Source organism: Canis lupus, chromosome 17 (genome assembly GCF_003254725.2).
Source record: "Canis lupus dingo isolate Sandy chromosome 17, ASM325472v2, whole genome shotgun sequence".
Taxonomy (NCBI): Eukaryota; Metazoa; Chordata; class Mammalia; order Carnivora; family Canidae; genus Canis; species Canis lupus.
Genome location: NC_064259.1, coordinates 50,056,251 through 50,074,527, shown reverse-complemented (window position 1 = coordinate 50,074,527; position 18,277 = coordinate 50,056,251). Strand labels below are relative to the sequence as shown.

Genomic DNA, 18,277 nt, shown 5'->3' with positions numbered 1-18,277 from the left:
ACCTCATGAGAGAGCAACTGCAGTGACAACAAGGATCTTTGTGAGGTGGGAGCTTCATCTGGCTGTGGTAGCACAGCATGGTCAGGAGCACAGACTCGAAGGAGCCCTGGTCAGTAAGAGCAGGAGAGAAGGAGCCACAGGGAGACTCACCCTCAGCCATGACAACATGAGAGAAGAGGGCAGAATTTTTTGAAGCAGTCCAGATAACCCTTCTGGTTTTTTTTTTTCCTCCAGGGGCTACACTTCTGTAAGTCCCTTCCAGAGTCACAGACACTTGTATGTAGCCAGACCTCACTTGCCTTCCTGAAGAGGGTGAGAAGTGAGCATGGTAGTGAGGGATGGAAAGAGAGGGAAGGTTTCCACTGTCCCGAGTGTGAACTCCAGGAATCTTCAAATTCAGTATCTGACTGTCCCACAGGACTATCAAAGATTCAGCCCAGTGCATTTTGAAAGGATGTTCTGGCTAATAGTCCTCAATGCAACTTCTTTGCTTCCCAGCAAAGCGCCCACAAAACACAGAACACACACACACACACACACACACACACACACAAAAGGCAAAAAAAATCACAGCAAACTTATGCCAGAGCTCAGAGAAACTGATGATAATAATTGTAGGCTGTTAGAGCCAGGTCTAGCAAAACTTAGTGATGCCAAGACACTTTTAGGAATTTTAGTCTTCCCACCTTTGGGATGCTCTCCCAATGCTCAGATTTAGCAAGGTCTAGGGAGCCCATAGATTTTACTTAAGATTAGATGCCAAAATGGGGGAAATGATGAAGTGGCCAATCAGGAAAACCTTATAGCATTAACAAATCTTTATGAAAAAATAACTAAGTTTCTGTAACAGTATAAGGAAGGTAGTTATTTTCTATATCTTGAATAGGATTCAAGTACAGAAAAACCTTTGGGTATTAGCAACAACAGTGTTTTAATGCAAGCCAGTGCCAAGTTTGCTCACTTGTGAGAAGCAGCGCAGCAGAATGATGAAATGCAGATTGTGAGGCCAGATTAGAGACAAGGAGATCTTCCACCTGGGCAGATTCTTGCAGGGCAAGAAAGGGTCTGGACTTTATGCAAGTAAAAAACCTTCAGGTTCCGTAGCCACCTTACAGAGGTCATATCACATCACAGTGTCCCATGCTCTGGTTATATGGGGGACTCCTGATTTGGGTCACATGAAGAGCTGCAAAAGACCAAGGCAGACATAAATATTATTTTTATATGCATACAACAAGAATGGAGAAAAAAATACTTTCTCACCAAAGGAAAAAATATGTTCACTGAGGGTCAGCATTGGGTTAGGTGTGTGATGCAGAGCAAATCACTTTAACCCTTCTGAGCCCTATCTATTGATAGGAATGATAATACCATGTCCTACATAGTGAAAGGTTAACTGAGATAATGATTGTTTGGCACTGAGTCCCTGGAATATGGAGTTGTTATTACAGATAATTGATATAGGTGAACAAGAAAATCAAAGTAGTTCCTTTCTGGTAGTTCCTTTGAGGTACACAATTTGAATTCATTGAAATCCTTGATTTATAATACATGTCTATCAGTGGTTGTATAGCACATAAAAAATACACTTCTGTTTTGGGATTGGACGCTAAAAGACCATCTGGATTCAATAATTCAGCATAATTCAAGGATTGAAAGAAAACAACATACCTCCACACTTGTACACACACCCCCACACTTATACACACCCATACCCACACTTGTATATCCACACCACACTGTACACGCACCCCTACACTTGTACAACACACCCATACTTGTATACCCATATTTGTATACACGCACCTATGCACACCCTTACACTTGAACACACACACACACAGGTATAAGTGCTTTACAACTGGTCAGTGGCTCATATCAATCTGCTGTCATCCTCAGAAAGGAAGTTCCCAATTTCATCCTGGTTACAAAGGTGTGGGAACATCAGGATTTTGAAAGTTATGTCAGATCTTGCGGCAGTGGGCTCTAACCTACAAGGGAGGGTGTATTGTGACCCACCTTGGGGGTGCACAGTGGGCAAATTGGAGGAAAGGTAGAGCTCTCTGCTCAGTACTTTCTGAAGGACAAGGTAAGTAAGAGATGTATATTTTGCATTTTCTCTTAGTGTAAGTCTACTAGTTTTTTAAAAATAACTAGCTTTACTCTTTTTCCTAATTAATTTAATTCTGCAGTTCTTTACTCTTAAGGGTTTTTTGTTTTTCTAAAATTCGAAGTATTCAGTTGATTAAATTCTCTATGTCTTAGCTAACAAGAGCATATATAACTCTGAGTTTATATCTGGAAACACAGCTTTGTCCCTATACCTTAGCATTAATAAGTTGTTTTTTCTTACTCTTTTTCTAAAGATTCTGGTATTCTAATCTTGATTTCTCAATGCCTCTACTACTGTTTAGGATAACTTCCCTCCCTTTTATGATTTCTAAAGTGGGTGAGTTTTCTTGTCTTGCTTCAACATAGTTATTAGCTATAATGTGGCTACAGAATATAGTCAGTACAATTTCTGCTTTGGGAATTTATGAGGGTTTCTTATATGCAATCAATATTTACGAATATTTGTAGCTGATGTGCATTTCATGGGCCAAGATCTCCCTCTGGTAAAACAAAATGTAACTTTATTTTTCTGTTACAAAACTTGTCCTCTTTTCTGAGTATCTATTACTCCTAATGGCCATTAAAACAATAAAATCCACCAACCACCTACAAATATTAGTCACTTCCAGGCAAACTCATTTCTGTTTTTTCAGGATTTTCCCCGGTCAACGAGGGTTTCCCCCTTCCCACCTTCCCGCAGCAGGTTGCATCTAAGCCAGAGGGAAACTTTGCAGCATAAAGGGAAGGTCATCTGAAGGCTCTGTAGGTCATTTCCTGCTCACTGTGGCATCCTTGAGGTGTCTTCTCCCCCCAGGCCTGTCCCCTGTCAGGGCTAATGCAGACTTAGCTTCATGGCTCATTTTCCTCATTTCCAGGCTTGGAACCCCAAAGCCACTTCCATTCTCCGGCCCTCTCCCAGCCACCTTTGTGAGACCTTGCCGTCCTCAGGTCCTCCAGTTCTGATGCAATCTTTTTTTTTTTTTTTTTAAGGATTATATTTATTTATTCATGAGAGAAACAGAGAGAGAGAGAGAGAGAGAGAGAGAGAGAGAGAGAGAGGCAGAGGCAGAGGGAGAAGCAGGCTTCATGCACCAGGAGCCCGAAGTGGGATTCGATCCCGGGTCTCCAGGATCTCGCCCGCTGCGCCACCCAGGGATCCGTACTTTTTAACCTCACGTCCCTAACTGGAGGTTGGGGAAAGGGCAGAGGGCAGGGCCCCTTATCCTGAGACCCATGCAGCGTCTAATCCTCAGGCCTCCGGGCTTCTCCAGCCTGAGGCTGCAGGACACGAATCCCACCCCACCCTACCCCACCCCACCCCCGCCCGCTCTCGGCTGCGCTTTGGCGCCACCTGGCGGCGGCTGGACAGCCGGTCGTAAACCCTACCTGGGATTCGTGGTGCCCTTGCAGGTGGTCCTCCACCTGCGGCGACTCCCAAGAGAGCTCCTCTTTCCAGAAGCCTCCTGATTGGATGGCACCTGCTTTGTTGTGTGATCTGATGATACTGGGCAGCGAGAATACCGAGGACAACACCTTCTGTGGCTCGGTTTGCAAAAATAAGGTGGCCTGTGCTTTCACTGCCCGGCGTTCCCCCCACTCCCACCCTACCAACAAAAACTGATGACTTTAATTCCCACCTCAGCCCTTACAGAATAGAAAAGTCACCACGAACGGCAGCAGAATTCACACGGGAGTGAGGGATGTTTCCCTCCACGCGTGTTGGGAGCCCTCGGAAGGCGGTAATAAGCCCTCTCTGTAATTGTCTGGTTCCTCCTTCCCTGACAAGTGGGGGTCGGGGGATGCGAGTGCTGGGGTCAGACCCGGGCGGAACAGAGGCGGCAGCGGAGGACGGTGACCTGGTCCCAAATCCACCCAGGCGGTACAGCAAAGCAAAGGGATGGGGTGGGGGAAGGGAATAGCTTCCCTGCTTTCCCAGAGTACGGTTTGTGCTCTCCTACAATCCCTTTCCTAAACCGAGATGGCATAAAGCAAAGAAGCGATCACCAACCAGTTCCTAAAAGCAAAAATCCTCTTCAGATTTCCTTCGGTTAGCGGAAATCGGTAGGGATGTGATCTTCTGTAAAAGTGAAGTGGGGTAAAGCAACCCAGCAGATTGGAGGGGAAGGGGACCTCTGTACCTGAAGGAAGTGGAAAGACCCCTGAAGAGCGGGGCATTCAAAGTAGCAAGTCAATGGGAGATGGGGCTAGAGGGGTTTCCTGAGTCACAGTAGCTCGCATTCCCCTGGGGAACTGCCTGTGAGAATAAATTGTGCCTGACGTGAAATTTAGCCTTCCTTATACCCACATTTTAAAACAATAAGCTTGGGACGCCTGGGTGGCTCAGAGGTTTAGCGCCTGCCTTCTGCCCAGGGCCTGATCCTGGAGTCCCAGGACTGAGTTCCCCATCCGGCTCTGCCTCTGTCTCTGCCTCTCGCTTTGTGTCTCTCATGAATAAGTAAATAAAATCTTTTTTAAAAAAACCACACACACACACACACACACACACACACGAGCTTGGTTGTAGGAAAATACGGCAATTTGGGGAAATATATTTTATATATTGGCTCTATGTATCTATCTATAGAGAGCTTACTGTTATTTGTGTGGGTGCATATCCGTGCGTGTGCATATCCTCAGGCTGCTGTTAACAAATGACCACAAACTGGGTGGCTTAAAACAACAGAAATTTATTCTCTCATAGTTATGGCAAGCAAAAGTCTAAAATCAAGGTGTCAGGAAGGCTATATTCGCTTCAAAGGCTCTGAAAGAGTTTCATTTCTTGCCTCTTCCAGATTCTGGTGGCTTTAGACATTTCTTGGCCTGTGGCTTCTTTTATCTCTGTCTTCACATGGCCGTGGCCTTCTCTGCAGTTTGTGTCTTCTCTTCTGCCTCTTACAAGGACATTGGTCATTGGATTTAGGACCCATGAGGATAATCTAAGATGATCTCATCTCAAGATCACTAATTTACGTCTCCTTGCCAAATAAGGTCACATTCACAAGTTCAGGTGTTAGGATGTAGATATACACACTCACACACATCACATTTTTGGGCATTCTCTTCAGGTGCCGGTTATATGCATACATAAAACTTTTAAAACTGAATTTAAAAAAAAATTGAATTTAACTCATAGACTCTGTACACTTTGTATTTAATTCTTCCATATGGAAATGGCTGCATCATAGACCATCTTAAATGTGCTATACTTTATTTAACTGTTCAGTTAATATTAAGCACTCATAATTTTTGGTACTATAGACAAATGCTGTAGTGAACAGCCTCACAAAAACTAGTTTCTAGGGGCACCTGGGTGGCTCAGTCAGTTAAGCATCTGCCTTCGACTCAGGTCATGATCCCACGGCCTTGAGATCATCCCCTGCTCAGCCAGGAGCCTGCTTCTCCTTCTCCCTCTGTGTATACTCTCTCTCTCAAGTAAACAAAAAATCTTAAAAAAAAAAAATCTAGCTGCCAAAAGTGTGTAATGAATGACTCATTTTTGCCACTCTGTATCCACTCATTGCCCCTTCTTCTGATTAAATACCCCAGCTGTTCCTGTGGAACTATTCCCTGTTGGCCATGGGTTTGGTGTAGCCATCATTGAAGATGCACAAAACTTTTCCAGACTTAAAAATAGAAATGAAATCTGACCTAGGCTAATTTTATGGTCTCTCCATAGCAACTAAATCTTAAGCAAAATGATAAGGCCGAAAACAGCTGTAGCTGATTCATTCTGTAACTAATTCATTGCTTTCTGTTACCTGATGTTGTTACCCTGTTTGATGATAAAGCAACCCCAGAGCCACCTAGGGTTTCTGCCCTTTTTGGACCTACTTTTTAGCTTTCTCTTTCAGGGCTATGAAAAAAAATATTTTTTTAGTTTTGTCTAAATTGATTTCCAGTTTTTGCAAAGATCCTTAACACATAAGGTTACTTGATAACCTTGATCCATTTCTTTTTTTGTCTTTTTTGCTTTCTTTTCTTTTTAAAGCTTTATTTTTTTATTTTTACTTTTTAAAGATTTTATTTATTTATTCACGAGAGAGAGAGAGGCAGAGACACAGGCAGAGGGAGAAGCAGGCTCCATGCAGGGACCCCGATGTGGGACTCGATCCCGGGACTCCAGGATCATGCCCTGCCCCGAAGGCAGGTGCTAAACCGCTGAGCCACCCAGGGATCCCCCTCTTTTTTGCTTTCTAATTAAAAATATTTAGCAATATAAATTTTCCTCTGAGCAGAGTTCTGTTGATGCACAGTGCTCTCGCTATCGTTTCATGAATGGATTTATATTTCTTCTTTGAGCACACATATACACAAATGTTATAGCTAATAACTGAATGGATACAAGATCAATACATAAAAATCAGTTGTATCTTTATATACTAGCAACAAACAGTCCAAAAAGAAAACTAAGAAAACAATTCCATTTATTTCTTTTTTTACTTTTTTTTTTTAACATTTTATTTATTTATTTATTTGGAAGAGAAGGAGAGAGCACAAGCAGGGGGAGCAAAGGCAGTGGGAGAAGTAGTAGCAGGTTCCCTGCTAAGCAGAGAGCCAGATGTGGGGCTCGATCCCAGGACCATCATAACCTGAGCCAAAGGAAAACACTTAATCCACTGAGCGACCCATGTGCCCCTAGTTGACTTTTTTCCTGAGCATTTTCTTTTGAAATGGAATTGTTAAATTAAAATGCTATTTTAGATGGAACTGGGGAGGGGGACGCCGAATATTTATTTATTTATTTATTTATTTATTTATTTATTTATTTGAAAGAGAGAGCACACGTGAGCATGAGTAGAGGCAGGGGCAGAGGGAAAGAACCTCAAGCAGACTCCCCACTGAGCCTGTAGCCTAACACTGAGCTCAGTCTCATGACTCTGAGATCATGACCTGAGCCAAAACCAAGAACCAGACACTCAACCGACTGAGCCACCCAGGCATCCCTTTTTGGATGCATTTTAAAGTAAACTGCAGACATAAGAACATATCTACCTAAATTCAGGTTAACTTTTTTAAAAGAAAATTTGAGTTAATAAGTGGATCATCATTTTTTTAGAATAGTTTTATTTTTTTATTTTTTTTTAATTTTATTTATGATAGTCACACAGAGAGAGAGAGAGAGAGAGAGAGAGAGAGGCAGAGACATAGGCAGAGGGAGAAGCAGGCTCCATGCACCGGGAGCCCAACGTGGGATTCAATCCCGGGTCTCCAGGATCGCGCCCTGGGCCAAAGGCAGGCGCCAAACTGCTGCGCCACCCAGGGATCCCGAATAGTTTTAGATTTACAGAAAAACTGTGAAGATCCACATCCAGTTTCCAGCTTCCCCTATTATCAATATTTTGCACCTAGTGTGGTACATTTGCTCGCAGCTAATAAGCAAATTATTACTCTTTCCTAAAGTCAACACTGTATTCAGATTCCCTTAGTTTTTACCTAATATTCTTTTACTGTTCCAGGATCCCACCCAAGATATCATATTACATTTAGTCACTATGTCTTCTTAGTGTCTTTTTGATGATAAAAGTTACTCAGGCTGTCCTTGTTTTTGATAACCTTGACATTTTTGAGGAGTAGTAGCCAAATATTGGGTTAAATGTCCTCAATTTGGGTTTGTCTGATGTCCTTCTTATGATTAGACTAGGATTATGGGTTTTGAAGAGGAAGACCACAGAGTAAAGTAACATCCCTATCACATCATACCAAGGGTACATGTTATCTACATGATTCATCACTGTTGTTGACCTGATCTCCAGGCTGAGGTAGTTTTTGTCCATTTCTCCTCTATGTTACGTTTTTACCCCTTTGTGTACTATACAATTTGGATGAAATTCACCATGCCCAGCCCACTCCTAAGTGGGGAGTGTTGCTCTGCCATCTTGAGGTGAAGTATAAGATGGAGCATAAATACTCCCTTGAGGTATCTACATAGGTTGTTTGGAGTTCTTCTGTATGGGAGATTTGTCTATTCGCCTACATTTATTCTTGTTTATTTAATCATTTATTTATAACATGAAGACTCATGTATAATTATTTTATACTTTGGGTTACAATCTAATACTACTTGGTTTTACTGCTCAATTTGTCTTGCTTTGGCCACCAAGAGCACTTTCAGTTGCCTCCTGTGTCTCTCTGACATACTCATTTTAGGTGTTTATAAGCACTTTTTCACTGTCGGTCGCTACAAGTTGTTCCACACTATTTCCTACACCAGTTTTAGAATCAGCCATTTTCCCAAGAAGCCCTGGTTCTTTTTATTGGTGAATAGTATGAGAAACGAAGATCTGGGCACTGCATATGCTCATTGCTACTGGGGTGTCTGCTTCTTGATCCTTTCAGAGGGCAGACTATCTACAATGATTTGTCTATTCTAAACAAGTTCATATTTATGTCTACAATGTGAATCCATCATCACATGGTTTATTCCGGCCTCCTCCCCGCTCTTGTTTACTTGTAAAATCCCACTCCAACAGCAAGTTTCACATATGGAAGTGAAGACTAAAGTTGATTACTTCTTCAGCAGTTTCCAGCAGATTAACTCCTTTATCTTCAAGCTGCTGTGACTGTTAGCAAGACCTCCTATGCTGCTATTGTTATTTGCAAAATAAAATGTCAAGGCTTTCTTTTGGTCAAACAGCCTTCTTTTTTATTTATTTATTTATTTATTTATTTATTTATTTATTTATTTATTTATTATAGTCACAGAGAGAGAGAGAGAGAGAGAGGCAGAGACATAGGCAGAGGGAGAAGCAGGCTCCATGCACCGGGAGCCCGATGTGGGATTCGATCCCGAGTCTCCAGGATCGCGCCCTGGGCCAAAGGCAGACGCCAAACCGCTGCGCCACCCAGGGATCCCTAAACAGCCTTCTTAATGTTAAAACTATTTTACCTTGTTTAAACATCTTTTATAAGTACTTGACAAAACAGTTCCAAAGTTTTATGTATATCACATAGTGTGCTTTGAGTGGAGAATATGGAAAAGGTCTACTCTGTTTATTGCCAACAATCCATGATGCTATTTTATTTTTTAAAAGGCTTCTGCAAAAAAAAAAAAAAAAAAAAAGGCTTCTGCATATTCAAGTGTCTGAGGTACAGAATACAGAAGTAGCGTATTTAATAATATCATTAGCCTTCATATATACAGCAGACTTTAACTGTAAAAATTGTTTTTAGTAACATATTTTATAGAAGGAAATTTGTATCATCAAATGTCAAAAATCCTTCATCTCCACCACTAAAAAATAGTTGGCAGTCTACAGCAATAATTTTGTCCGCTTTCTGTTTCAATGTTTTATCTCAAAAGTCAGGGCAGCCTGGGTGGCTCAAGGGTTTAGCGCTGCCTTCAGCCTAGGGCACGATCCTGGAGATCCGGGATCAAGTACCACATCAGGCTCCCTGCATGGAGCCTGCTTCTCCCTCTGCCTGTGTCTCTGCTTCTATCTCTCTGTGTCTCTCATGAATAAATAAATAAAATCTTTAAAAAAAAAAAGTCGAAGGAACTACATTCTTGAAATATTTTTATAAAGTCTGTTGTTCTGTAATTTGATTAGTAAGAACATAATGGGTTTAGGATGTCTCATTTTTTTTCTGAAACTTTCTCCTTTTATTCACAGTCTATATTCTTTGTTATATCTGGGTCAAAGTTGTTTCAGCATGGATATGTTCTTTACATAATTTTAAAGTTTTCCTCCTCATGAACTTTTGAGCTGGCAAAGTTGATGTTCTTCCTATAAGTCACAAGGATGATTTGTGAGACATGAAGAATTCCCAAAGAGGCATTTTTCTTGAAAGATTCAAAGCTAAATAAAATTAAATAGCAAAAACTAAATGTAGTTCTTAAACATTAGTTTGTTTAATGATACAAATGCTAAAATGCCAAGCAGCTCTGCGAATATTTAAATTCAGATATGATCTGAATTTTTTTCCTAGTACATTTATGTATTCATTTAAGAATGTATCTTATTTTTGAATTGAGAATACACTAACATAGCTTTTAAAAATCAATTCAAAAAGGTACACTCTGTGTATATATACTTCCATCCGAACTCCCCTCTCCCACCTCTATAGAGTTAACTAGTTTTATAATTTATTGGGAATTTTTCTAGTACTTAATATATTTTATTCTCCCTTTGTATCGTACAAAAGGTAACAGTATATACTTGTTTCCTATTCTTCACTTTGCCTTTTTCATTCAATTTTTCACATCAGTATATGAAGAAATTTTCATTTACTTTTACACCTGCATATTATACATTGTTGTAGATATATCACAAGTGTATTTAACCAGGTCCCTCTTTCAAAAGCAAAAAACAGGTAGGACTACATCCATAACTCTATGGTCAATTAATCTTCAACAAAGCAGAAAAGATATCCAATGGGAAAAAAGAGACAGTCTGTCTCTTCAACAAATGGTGTTAGGAAAAATGGGCCGAATAATGTAGAAGAAACTAGACTGCTTTCTTATGCCATACACAAAAATAAATGCAAAATGGATTAAAGACCTAAATGGGAGACCTAAAACCATAAAATCCTAGAAGAGAACATAGGCTATAACCTCTTTGACATTGGCCATAGCAACTTTTTCCTAGGTGTTTCCTGAGGCAAGGGAAATAAAGGAAAAATAAACTATTGGGATCACATCAAAATGAAAAGCTGTACAGCAAAGGAAACAATCAATAAAACTAAACAGCAACCTACAGAATAGGAGGAGATATTTGCAAATGACATATTTACAAAGGTTAATATCCAAAATACATTTAAAAACTTACAAAACTCAATACCCAAAACCAAATAATCCTATTTAAAAATGGGCAGAAGCCATAAACAGATATTTCTCCAAAGAAGACATACGGATGTCCAATAGACTCATGAAAAAAAATTACTTAACATCACTCATCATCAGGGAAATGCAACTCAAAACCACAATGAATTTTCACCTCACACCTATCAGAGTAGCTAAAATCAACAACACAGGAAACAGAAGGAATTGGTGGGGATATGGAAAAAAGTTACACTTGTGCACTGCTAGTAGGAATGCAGACTGGAAAAAAGTCTAGAATTTCCTCAAAAAGTTAAAGATAGAACTTCCCGATGATCCAGCAATTGCACTACTGGGTATCTACACAAAGAATACAGAAACACTAATTCAAAGGGATACATGCACTCTCATGTTTATGGCAGTATTATTACGATAGAATGAAAGCAGCCCAAGTGTCCATTGATTGATGAACAGATAAAGGTGTGATATATATATATATATGTGTATATATATATATATATATATATATATATACACACACACACAATGGAATAAAATTTTGTCATTTGCAAGAAAATGGAGCTAGAGAGTATAATGCTAAGCGAAGAAAGTCAGAGAAAGACAAATACCATATGATTTCACTCATAAGTGGAATTTAAGAAACAAAACAGATGAGCATAGGGAAAAGAGAAAGAGAGAGGCAAATCAAGAAAGACTCTTAATTATAGACAACAAACTGATGGTTACCAGAGGGAGGTGGATAAGGGTATGGGTTAAATAGATGATGGGGATCAAGGAGGGCACTTGTAATGAGCACTGGGTGATGTATGGAAGTACTGAATCACTATATTGTACATATAGTACTGAATCACTATATTGTACACCTGAAACTAATATAATACTGTATGTTAACTACCTGGAATTAAAATTAAAACTTTAAAAGCCAAAAACAAAAACCAAAACAGGTAGGACTACATCAAACTAAAAGGCTTCTACATGCAAAGGAAGCCATCAACAAAATGAAAAGGCAATCTAATGAATGAAAAAAAAATAGTTGCAAATCATATATCTGATAAGGGGTTAATATCCAAAACATATAAGGAACTCATACAACTCATTAGCAATAAAACCAACAAAACAACAGGGACACCTGGGTGGCTCGCGGTTGAGTGCCTTTGGCTTAGGGCATGATCCCGGATTCCCGGGTTTGAGTTCCACATCAGGCTCCTTGCACACAGCCTGCTTTTCCCTCTGCCGGTGTCTCTGCCTCTCTCTCTCTCTCTCTCTCTCTCTCTCTCTCTGTGTGTGTCTCTTTTAAAAAAAAAAAAGATTTTATTTATTTATTCATGAGAGACACAGAGAGAGAGAGAGAGAGAGAGAGAGAGGCAGAGACACCGGCAGAGGGAAAAGCAGGCTCCATGCAGAGAGCCTGATGTGGGACTCCATCCAGGGTCTCCAAGATCACGCCCTGGGCTGCAGGCGGCGCCAAACCGCTGCGCCACCGGGGCTGCCCTAAAATCTTTTAAAAAATCTAATTAAAAGATGGGCAGGAGATCTGAATAGACATTTTTCTAAAGAAGAGGTATAGATGGCCAAAAGGTACAAGAAAAGATGCTCTGTATCATTAATCATCAGAGAAATGCAAATCAAAACCACAATGAACTATCACCTCACATCTGTTAGAATGGCTATCATCACAGGACAAGAAACAGCCAAGTGTTAATAAAAAGAGTGAGGATGTAGAGAAAAGAGAACCCTTGTGCACTGTTGGTAGAGATCTAAATTGGTGAGACCACTATAGAAAACAGTATGAGGGTCTCTCAAAATATTAAAAATATTTTAATATTTTATAATAAATATTTTAATAATTTAAATCATTAAAAATGATCCAGCAATTCCACTTCTGGATATTTATGCAAAGGAAACAAAAACACTAACTTGAAAAGATATATGCACCCCCATGTTCATTGCAACATTATTTACAATAGCCAAGATATGGTAACAACGTCAATGTCCGTAGATGAATGAATGGATAAATATTATTCAACCATTAAAAAAAAAGGATGGAAATCTTTTCTCTATATCCTCACTCTGTTTAGGCTTTTTTATTTTTTTAAGATTTTATTCATTTATTCATGAGACACAGAGAGAGAGAGAAGCAGGCTCCATGCAGGGAGCCTGACATGGGACTCAATCCCAGGTCCCCAGGATCAGGCCCTGGGCTGAAGGTGGCACTAAACTGCTGAGCCACCAGGGCTCCCCATCCTCACTCTGTTTATTAACATTTGCTGTTTCTTGTCCTGTGATGATAGCCATTCTAACAGATGTAAGGTGATAGTTCATTGTGGTTTTGATTTGCATTTCTCTGATGATTAATGATACAGAGCATCTTTTCTTGTACCTGTTGGCCATCTATCTTCTTTAGAAAAATGTCTATTCAGATCTCCTGCCCATCTTCTAATTAGATTGTTTTGTTTTATTTTTTTTTAATTTTTATTTATTTATGATAGTCACAGAGAGAGAGAGAGAGAGGCAGAGACAAAGGCAAAGGGAGAAGCAGGCTCCATGCACCAGGAGCCCGACGTGGGATTCGATCCCAGGTCTCCAGGATCGCGCCCTGGGCCAAAGGCAGGAGCCAAACCGCTGCGCCACCCAGGGATCCCTGTTATGTTTTGTTTCAAATGGAAATCTTGCCATTTGCAATAACATGAATGGACCTCAAGAACATTATGCTAAGCGAAATAAGTCAGAGAAGGTAAATACAGTAATGATCTCTCCTCTTTGTGAAATCTAAAAAAAAGAGAGAGAGAGGCAGCCCGGGTGGCTCAGCAGTTTAGGGCTGCCTTCAGCCCAGGGCCTGATCCTGGAGACCAGGGATTGAGTCCCATGTTAGGCTCCCTGTATGGAGCCTGCTTCTCCCTCTGCCTGTGTCTCTGCACCGCCCCCCCTCCCCATGTCTCTCATGAATAAAAAAATAAATAAATCTTTAAAAAAAAAAAGAGAGAGAGAGAGAGAAACAAAAACAATCACATAGGGATGCCTGGGTGGCAGGGGCAGGCCCAGAGGTGGCAGGTGCACAGGGGTTAGGGGTGTCTTTTCTTTTTACGTATGCATAGGTTATAGGTCATAGATAGGGCCATCTAAGGGACACCACCTACTGGTTGGGGGGGGGGGGGTTTGTCCTATGCAGTTCTTGCTGGAACTTTTATGGCCATCCTACCCCACAGGGGTGAGGTTGTAACCACAATGTGAATATATTACAATGAAGCTATAGGTTACCCTGGGGCAGGGAGAGGGGGCAGTGGTAGAGGTGGAAGAGGAGCAAGCATGCTCTGCATCTGTGGCTCTTGACCTGTTAGCTCCATCGTCTTGGAAGCCACAAGGCCAGGATGCTGAGGGGTCTTGGCAGCCACAAAGTCAGGATGTTGTACCCCCAGGCTTCTTCTTTTTTTTAAGTTCTTTTTGTTTTTTTAAAGATTTTATTTATTTATTTATTTATTCATTCATTCATTCATTCATTCATGAGAGAGAGAGAGAGAGAGAAGGCCCGTGGCAGAGACACAGGCAGAGGGAGGGCAGGCTCCCTGCAGGGAGCCCGACCTGGGACTCGACCCCTGGTCTCCAGGATCAGGCCCTGGGCTGAAGGCCCGTGCTAAACCGCTGAGCTACCTGGGCTGCCCTACCCCCAGGCTTCTAATGTGTAACCTACTTATCACCATATTTGACTTCAGCTTATGTCTAACTGCATACTCTGTCACCTTTAAAATGGGCATCCCATTCTTTTTTTATCTTTTTTTTCTTTTTTTTTCTTTTGAAGAGCCATGGCTCTCTAATTTAATTTTTATTTTATTTTATTTATTTTATTTTTTTAAAGATTTTATTATTTATTTATGAGAGACACACAGAAAGAGAGAGAGAGGCAGAGACACAGACAGAGGGAGAAGCAGGCTCCATGCAGGGAGCCTGATGTGGGACTCGATCCCAGATCTCCAGGATCAGGCCCTGAGCCGAAGGTGGCGCTAAACCACTGAGCCACCCGGGCTGCCCTAATTTAATTTTTAATTTTAAAATAAGTTTGAAGAGGGCAGCTCTGGTGGCGCAGCAGTTAAGCGCCACCTGCAGCCTGGGGTGTGATCCTGGAGACCCGGGATCAAGTCCCACATCGGGCTCCCTGCATGGAGCCTGCTTCTCCCTCTGCCTGTGTCTCTCTGAATAAATAAATACAATCTTTTAAATAAATAAATAAATAAATAAATAAATAAATAAATAAATAAATAAAAAAATAAGCTTGAAGAGATGAAAAGTTCCCCATAATGGCCATTAATGTACTAAATTACTTTTGGTTAAGTTAGTCCATTTAGTTATAAATGTACATGCAGAGGGACCATAGTTTTTAAACATAAAACCAGCCAGAAGGATGCCTAGGTGGCTCAGGGGTTGAACGGCTGCCTTTGCCTCAGGTCGTGATCCCAGGGTCCTGGGATCGAGTCCTGCGTCAGGCTCCCCACAAGGACCCTGCTTCTCCCTCTGCCTATGTCTCTGCCACTCTCTCTGTACCTCTCATGAATAAATAAAAATCTTATAAAATAAAACAAAACCAGCCAGAGTCCCAGTAAGGGCAGGGGGGTGGGCAGCACCCTCAAAGCATCTTGATGACTGTGATTCCATTTCTCAGAGATTTTTCTCTAGGGCAACGAGAAAACTTACTCAACAGCATGGTTTCATCAGGAACAGCCTGGTTCCAGAAGGAATCAGACTAAAGTCCAGTACAGTTCCAATAGGGACAGTCTGGTTCCAAACAGGAGTCTGATGGAAGCATGGGTCCAACAGGCACAGTTCCAATGGGAACAGGAACAGTCCCCAAAAAGTGCAACTAAAAGCTAAACAAGCACTTGCAGAGAAAAAACAAACAAGACCTGAAAACATCCTAATAATGCCCAGATAGTACAAACACAAAGCACAGAGCTCAAAATCCAGGAGAAAACTTACCTCAAACTCGAGGGTCAGCCAGAAAGCAATAGGAGCCCAACTGGCTCTGTGGGTGCAGGCCTGTTTGTTCAGAAGTCTGGTAGTTGTTGGGGGTCTTCTTTGCATCCCACTTCTGATCACCAAGTAACATGAACATTTATAAACAAAACTGTCATTTATTTTACCAGCAAAAATGAGTTTATTCAGGAAGAGCAGAGAAATCACTCTCCTACAGAACTATAGGTAAGTCACTCCAACAGAAGAGAGGAATGCTCTTTTATAGAGGAAATGGGGGAGTTGGAAGTTATAAACAGAAAGTCCATTGGAATAAACTGGGAGTTCAAAGTATAGTGGCTTTTCAATGGCTGAGTTGTGGCAGTCTCTCATTGGCTGGGCTGTTGCCAGGGAAGGAGAAAGCCTTTCTTCCTCCCGCTGGAATAATAAAGCAGTATTCATGTGCAAGGTCCCTCTCTTCCCTTGGGTGTCTAATTGATAAGTGACAGGGCATGAGAGCTCACCCTGAGGGCCTCCATTCTAAAGGAGATTTCCTTTCATTAATTTTCACAGGGCATATTCTAATCTCTGCCATTGTTGCAGGAAGAACTCCTTAAAAAGCTAGTCATAGGTACTGGAGAACCAACACACCCAGAAGAGAAAAACAGGGCTTTAGTGTTATTTTGTTGTAAACGTAGTCACAATAAATACTACAGTTTTTTTTTGGTTTCCAATACAAATTTTCAGTTTTCAACTTTTCCCTTGACTTCCTTCAATTTATACCTAGCCTCTTTAACACTGAAAATTTTAGCTCCTAACATTAGCATAATTATTTTTTTTGGTCCTGCTTTTTATCAAATAATTTCAAAATAATACTGTGCATATTGACAATAAGTCTAAATGACATTTAAGATTTCTGTGCAGTTTCATTTGTTGTTAGAGCATGTTCCATGGTAACATATAATCTGAACTGCACATTTTACAAAAAGTTTGCAGTAAGTGCACCCATGTTGACCAGTAAAAACCTTTTCCCCAAATTGTTTTGGTGTTGATATAATAGCTCACACAGCACAAGGAAGCAAAACGCATTTCTTCTGAAGCCCTGAAAGGCAACTTTGCTGTCTATCCTGAGAGAGAGAAGAACCTTATGAAGACTTGGGTTGAAAAAAAAAAAAAAAAGACTTGGGTTGAGTTATCAGAGGTTACTTACCACCTTGATAACCCCCGAAAGGTCTCCTGGTTAAGCAGATTTGTAGTTGTGTCCCAACTTCTCATCTTCCCTCTCTCCGAGAAAAAAAAAAAAAAAATCAGAAATGTAGGTTTTCTAACGTACAGGTCTGGAAGTATAGATTCAGGTGATTACAAAACTTGAAATGTAGCCAGGGCACAGGGGTGCAAGGACACTTGGCTCAGAGGGTCCCAAACAGACCAGATTTGGCCAATCACAGCTGACAAAATCCAAAGGCAGAGAGAGGAGTGGCGGTGAAATCAGAAAGGAATTTATTTCAGTGAGGCCAGCATTCGGAAGAGAGCAGACTAAAGTCTCAAAGACTGTCTTCAAAGCGCCAAAAATACTTCCAGGTTTAAATAAGGAAATGTGCGGCAAACGTCAGTGGATACTGCGGATAGATGGTGAAGGTCAAACCAACCATTGTCTTGAGGTCAATCACAGGGGGTCGTGCTGGCTCAGGGCAGTCCCTATTGCTTGAGGGTTGGGTGGCCTGAGTTCAGAGATAAGCTAGAAAGAACTTAAAGTTGGAAGGTCAGTGGGGATCCCTGGGTGGCTCAGCAGTTTGGCACCTGCCTTCAGCCCTGGGCATGATCCTGGAGTCCCAGGATCCAGTCCCACGTCCCACGTCAGGGCTTACTGCATGGAGCCTGCTTCTCCCTCTGCCTGTCTCTCTCTCTCTCTCTCTCTCTCTGTCTCTCATGAATAAATAAAATCTTAAAAAAAAAAAATTGGAAGGTCAAAATGGAGGCACTTGCAGTCAGTCACCTTTCAGAAGTTGGGAGTGGGTGCGAGTGTTGGGAAAAGCGTAGCGGGAGTGGGTGCAGAAATCCAGGTAGTCCAGACCTGTTGGCGCAGGACTCAGAAACCCCAGAGGAAGGGGAACTGGCCGCGGAGCACAGAGTAAGGGAGAAGAGGTTTTTACATCACTTGGAGGAGCCACCGTGGAGCTCCCAGAGGTAGCTCAGGTCACCCTGAGCGCGGGGAGTTGCCAGAGCCCGAAACTGGCAGGTGCTGCACTCAGGGCTTTTGCAGGCCGCTTCCAGGGATGCCCAGCGCCGAGCAGCATGGCCCGGCCTGCAGGAGGCCCCTTGTGCCGGGAGGTGCGGTGTGAACTTGGGGCGGATGCCGCGGGTCTGAACGAGCGAAGGTGCTGGGAAGCAGGGTGGGTGGCGGCGGCGGCGGCGGCACAACGAAGCCAGGCCCAGAACTGGGCTGGG

General features: G+C 41.7%; 1 long non-coding RNA gene across 1 annotated transcript; it reads right to left on the bottom strand.

Moving 5' to 3' along the window:
- Positions 1-852: 852 nt before the first annotated feature.
- LOC125752834 (uncharacterized) lies at positions 853-16,765 on the bottom strand. The gene is made up of 2 exons (XR_007403260.1): positions 15,857-16,765; positions 853-1,186 (listed from the first exon to the last, which is right to left on the bottom strand). It is a non-coding gene; the product is annotated as an uncharacterized LOC125752834 (long non-coding RNA).
- Between the last annotated feature and the right edge of the window lie 1,512 nt (positions 16,766-18,277).